Raw genomic sequence first — 6,444 nt, 5'->3', positions numbered from 1 at the left:
TTCCAACATTAAAGCATTTTGGAAGGGGAATGGTGGATTCATTTATTTTTTTAAACTTTTTTTAGTACAATTATAGGACTCTGACTCTATGATCCTTTGATTGCTACTGCAATACACTGCAGTGTCTCTGTATTGCAGTGTATAATGCCTGTCAGGGTTAGCCTATTAGCTCCTGCCTATGGCTGGAGATGCACCCTCCCCCTGCAAGGCCACGTAGGTGCCATGGTTAAATAGCTGAGATAGCAGTAAGATCTGATCATGCACCCATGCCATTACTGTATTATTTATTTATGGCATTGGATGGAAAATCCAACCAATCAGCATAAGCATGACTGGTATAACCCATGTATTACTGAAGTGCATGTACTGGCTGCAGTACAGTGCGGTACTACATGTTTTGAACTGCTCTTACCTGTGCCTGGATGAGCTGTAATTTTGATGTGTGAGACTACATCATATTTGCTGGTCCATTCTATGTATTGTACAAGTCCCCGAGGTAGCTCTATTTTATGTTTGCTTTATCTGTATGGTTTTTCTTCTTATTTTTCTTAATCTTCATTTTCATTTTTTTGGGTCCATATATTTGGGGTTCAGAAACATTTACTATTTTCCATAGTAGCCTCGTGCTACATACAATGTTTACAACTGGTGTTAATCACTCAGGAACATAAGAGTATTAAACATAAGGGACCACTACATTTCACTGAAACATTTTTATCTTGGACCATTAAGGACCATATACACTGGCCAACCATTTTGTTTTCAATCATGATAGAGGAGTGTGAGTAGAGAAATTTCATGGTCTCAGGACCACAGCTCTCATGATAGTACTCCCAGTCCCTAGTCCATGACCACTCTTCACAGACTTCATAAGAACCCTTCCGTACCTTTTTGTGCCTGAGCAGGGAGGTCCTATATATACTGGTTAGGTGTTCTCTCGATACTTATTCTTGGCATTGAGTCAGTTTGTCTTCTGACCTTGTTTACACATCTACTATCCCTGGTGAACTACTGTCTAGTTACTGTATTGCCTGTACTCCACCAGTCCTGATTTCATCCTATCTACTGTTGTGCATTAACTTTGCCTTCCTGAACCTCTGTCCATCTGACTGCACTTTTTTGCCTGTTGCCTTGTCTTCAGTTAATCCATATATTAGCTATTGTTAATGGAAACTACTATGGGGATTTCCTGCTGGAAACTCCATATCTCCTCATGGGGGTTCTATGGTAAAGAACTCAAAACCTCTTAAGGCTGTATTACACAGCCCGATGTGGCAGGCGATTGTTGGAAGGGAATCCTTCCCTCCTGGCAATCGCCTGCTCACTAGCGGAGGAGACCACTGCTATTACATGCAGAAATCTCCTCCGTAGCATGGGGAGGAGAGATGGTTATGCCATCGCTCATCCCCATGCTGTATAGTGGTTTGCCGAAGGCAGATCGTTATTAGCAATTATCTGCTTAAAAATCGGGCAGTGAAATACAGGCTTTAGACTTCATCCCCTGGTTTAGCCCAATGCCAAATCCATGGCAATGATTAAATGGCCAAAGAAAAAGGGGAGAAGGCGCTCATAGGTGGTGGTGGACAAGATATGTTGTTATCTGCTCCTAGCCAGGGTGAGTGGTTGCTACTTACTTGGTTTGGTTGCACTTTGTGTAGTACAATTCTGGTAGAGGTAAAATCGTAGGGGTGATCTGGGTTGGTGCAGCCGAATATCGTCCAAGTTGACCATGGCGGGAGCCAAGCCGACCACTTTGGTGCGTATTGTGGTATATGGGGGGGGAGCCCGTCTGCACTTGGTTCGTGCGGTGAGCGGATGGACACAAGGCGCAATTCACAACCCAGTTGAGTATACAAAGTATTTTTTATTATTTTTTGGTTAGCAAAGACGACGCGTTTCGGGGTACGCAGACCCCTTTATCAGGTCTGTATCCTTGTCACCGTAGGCTAAATAGAGGTCACTCTTGTTGGAGATCCCTTTTAGGAGGGGTATGGCGGTCCGCACTTAATGATGCGGCCGATGGGTGTCCTCTTGTGGTAGCGCTTCTGCACGTGCAGCCTGCGGTGTCAATCCATGGCAACTCAGTGGATCCACATGCTCTCCGGTAAGCTTCATGACCAGAAGATTTACATCACTCTACAAAATGTATCATTACGGGTTGCATGATTGGTAGTTTATAGCAGCATCAGCATTTACATTAGGTATTTCTTCTCAAGCACGGCTCTTGTGAGAAAACATTACGTGCCAGTGTCAGGGATCACAATCATGGAAACGTCCATTAAACCTGGGGCCATGATTTTTCAAATTGATATGGTTTCATTAGTCAGACTGCTACTGATATCAGCCAATTGACTTGGTGGTCAACGTGATGTCAAAAATAGGTAGACAGAAATACTGAGCAGTCACAATTCCAGATGAAACAATTGTCTTCTACTCAATGTCTTACACTTGGTTATATTCATCTGCATAATTAAGAAGAACTGAACTCAAGGGTGGTATCTACTGTACACCTCATATCACTTGTCGCTTCTAATATTTTCTCAGGGTAGAATAAAAATATGACTTTTTCTTGTTTTACTGGAATTTCGAGATGAACTTGGACTAAGCTTCCACTTGGACTGAAGCCACCGTCTTACTAAGTTGCCTGGCGAAAAAGCAAGAAGCCTAATAAAAATCTGGTGTTTTCTGAAAATATGTGTGTTATACGTAGACAATGTTTTTCAAATCAGAGAGACCTTCCCTCTGCCAGATGCATCCCAAGCAAATGTATCCTTGGATTTACTTGTGGATGCCTTGATTGTATAAGAATTTAATACTAATGGACTTGGAGCCATCAGCATGAAGGAAGGGTCTTAGAGACGTCTAACCTCCTAAACCCGTATGACGATCAGGTAGAGAAACAATAGGATTACCTAACATGGAAACTTTTCCAGTACATTAGCCAAAAATGGAGGTTTATCCGCTTGGTTTTTAATTCTAGAGATCAAACGTTTGCTTTCCTGAGGATTTCAATGGGAACAGTGTGTGACAGAACAGACGGAACAATGGCCGGGACTGAATGAGCTGGGTTGGAAGAGCCCTTTGCCTTTACGACATGCTCGTATTTGCTTGGATATGAGCGGTGAGCTTGCTTCTAACATACAAGGAGCCACATAAGACTTTAGAAGCCTTGCTCTCACACTTAATAAAAGTGTGTTTCCAACAGCTCTCACTTTATTTCACAAACAACAGTAGCTTCCAGTTTTAGTATAAACCGAGCCAAATTTTTATACTCTTTGTGCAATGGGATTTTCCCATATGAGCCCTCCTTATTTTAGAGTAGCAGAACCTGGTAAGATTTTCCCAGTGCAGAAATTCTCCTACAGATCTTACGGCTCGAGTTTTCTCAGACCAGACACACTGACTCCAGTCCTCAGTCCCTTTGACATCAGCCAATAGCAAAAGTTGCCTGTTTTTCCTTTTTTTCAGCAAATCGAGGATACATAGCATTTTCCCCATTTCCACTTAAGTCTATATTATGTTTCTCTCTACTGGGAGCTCATTAAATTCAATATTAATGTCTGCATGCTGGAGATGGTGTTTTAATAGTGAACAAAAATCCGGACATTTACACAGAGGATGAGGATGGATTTATAATACTGAACTTCAAGGGGCTTCAGCTTCTCGATAGATTTATAATAAAAAAAAATATCACAATTTCCTTTTGTCAATGTATACATAGTTACAGTATATTAAGTTATTTCTTTTCATTTAGGATGTTTTTGCTTAACTTGCGTCTAACACGTGTGCTGCTCGCCTGCACTTCACCACATGCCATGCTGACAGTAGGGACTAATGGTCCCCTGATAAAGCCGTACATTACAGTCCGGCGGAAACAAGTCAGGACCTGTGTCATTCAACCGCCTGACAGGTCCCATCAACCTCACATCCTACAGGGTGGTTCAGGTTTACATAAAGCCTGGTAGGAGGTTTAGGGCTCTGCTATAGGCAGTTGGTAGGGAAACTCCAGGTACACATAGAGCATTATGGCCCACCTGCACAATCAAAGTAGCTCAGGGCCAAAGGGATAACTAGGGGCAGTAATTGTCACCCCATCCTGACTCTACGTGTGAACTACTGAACCGTTAGCTACCAATGTTCTGGTAAGACCGCAAATTTTTTTATTTTTGAGAACTGGTGTTTATACTATTACTATATATATATATATATATATATATATAATGAGTTTCTGTCTGTCTGTCTGTTCTTTATACACGACCAAACGACTGGACCGATCTGCACCAAATGTGGCACATAGATACATCAGGTGTCCAGGAAGGTTTTAGACCGGTCTCAGCTCTCTAGCACGTACCTTTCCTGAGATATTCCCAAAAAATGCAAATATGGCACATCACATGACCTACATTAGCGAATAGAAGCCTGCAGGTCTTTTTTCCTCATATCCCAACTGCCATACACACAGTCACATGACCCTTATCAGTCAATAGAAGCTCGCAGGCCCTTAGTCTCCACATTCACACAGTTTTACTCCAGGTTCCCATAACAACCCAGCCATTTTTGTTCACTGCTGTAGGTCACCTTTAAAGGGGCAGGGCACTGTGGACGATACTGTTAAGAGGACCGTCCGCTATGGAGGTCAGTGTTAAGGGTCAGATTGCTGTAGAGGTTACCGTTAAGGGGCGGGGTGTTGTGGAAATCACTGTTAAGGAGATGGGGTACTGTGGAGGTCACTAATAAAAGGGTGGCCGCTGTGAAGGTCACTGTTAAGGGGTTGGATTCCTGTGGAGGTCACTGTTAAGGGGTTGGATTCCTGTGGAGGTCACTGTTAAAGGGGCATAGGACTGTGGAGGTCACTGTTAAAGGGGCAGTCACTGTGGAAGTTACCGTTGAAGGGGCATAGGACTGTGGAGGTCACTTTTAAGGCAGCGGGGTACTGTGGATGTCACTGTTAAGGGAGCGGGGTACTGTGGCAGTCACTCTAAAAGGGACGGGCACTGTGGAGGTCTCTGTTAAGGGGCAAGGAAAGGTGGAGGTCACAGGGGACGATGTGCTATGGAGGCCAGTGTTAAGGGGAGGGGTGCTGTGGAGGTCACTGTTAAGGGGGTGGGGTGTTGTGGAATTCACATTTTAAGGGAACGGAGCTCTGTGGAGGTCACTGTTGAGGGAGCGAGTTACTATGAAAATCACTGTTAACAAGGCGGGGTACTGTGGAGGTCACAAATAAAGGGCAGGCTGCTGTGGAGGTCACTCTTAAAGTGGCGGATTATTGTGGAAATCACTGTTAAGGAGACGAGGTACTGTGGAGGTCACTAATAAAAGGGCGGCTGCTGTTGAGGTCACTGTTAAAGGGGCGTTCGCTGTGGATGTTACTGCTAAGGGGCCAGGCTGCTGTGTAGGTCCCTGTTAAAGGGACAGGCACTGTGGAGGTCACTGTTAAGGGGACGTGGGACTGTGGAGGCCACTATTAAAGGGGCAGCTGCTGTGGGGGTCACTGTTAAGGCAGCGGGGTACTGTGAGGTCACTGCTAAGGAAGTGGGGTACTGTGGCAGTCACTGTTAAAGGGGAAGGATGCTGTAGAAGTCACTGTGATGAAGAACACTTGATATATTTTAATGACACAAACAAACATTAAATGAAATTGAAGAAAAATACCCGTGCGAAGCCGGGTCCTTCTGCTAGTCTCATATATATATATATATAATTTTATTATTTGCGGTTTTAATGATATTTTTAAAAGTTTAAAGGGGTTGTCTGATCTCAGACAATGGGGGCATATCGCTAGGCTATGGCCCCATTGTCTAATAGATACAGGTCCCACCACTGGGACCCACACCTATCTCCTAAACAGAGCCCCGAAAGTAATGGAGGGTCACTGCATTCATTTCTATGGGGCTGCCAAAAATAGCCAAGCACTGGCTCGGCCAGCAGTGGCCATTCATGCGCGATGCGCTCCAATTCACTTCTATGGGGAGAGCGCTTGGTGGTGGCCGGACCGGAGTCCTTCAGCCACCACTTTGGCCCACTTCAGTGGAACCCACACCTATCAGACAACGGGGGCATATCCTAGCAATATGCCCCCATTGTCTAAGATGAGACAACTCCTTTAAGTTTTGCTGAGAGTAGGGGCATGCTTCTGTTTCTTGATATTAATGTGTATCTGAACTTACTTTTCCCCTTAGCTCTAGAAGTCTTGAGATGAATGGAGCAGAATGACCAGCTCTGAGAAAAAAATTTTTGTGATACTCTTTCGGACGTTGTTCATGCTGTATGTAAGAAAGAAAATAAAGAAAATAAAAGAAAATGTGCTGTGATTAGAATATTCACCCTCAGGTGTGTTATACCTGTGATTGGCTTTTGCCAGGTGTTATTATGTGTTCTTGCATAGCAAGACCACATAATGTTATCTCACAAGTATATTATTATTCTTATTATAGCCAAATTTGC

This window comes from Bufo gargarizans, unplaced genomic scaffold, assembly GCF_014858855.1.
Source record: "Bufo gargarizans isolate SCDJY-AF-19 unplaced genomic scaffold, ASM1485885v1 original_scaffold_1539_pilon, whole genome shotgun sequence".
NCBI lineage: Eukaryota > Metazoa > Chordata > Amphibia > Anura > Bufonidae > Bufo > Bufo gargarizans.
The sequence above is the reverse complement of the archived record's forward strand: the minus strand, read 5'-3'. Positions refer to the sequence as shown.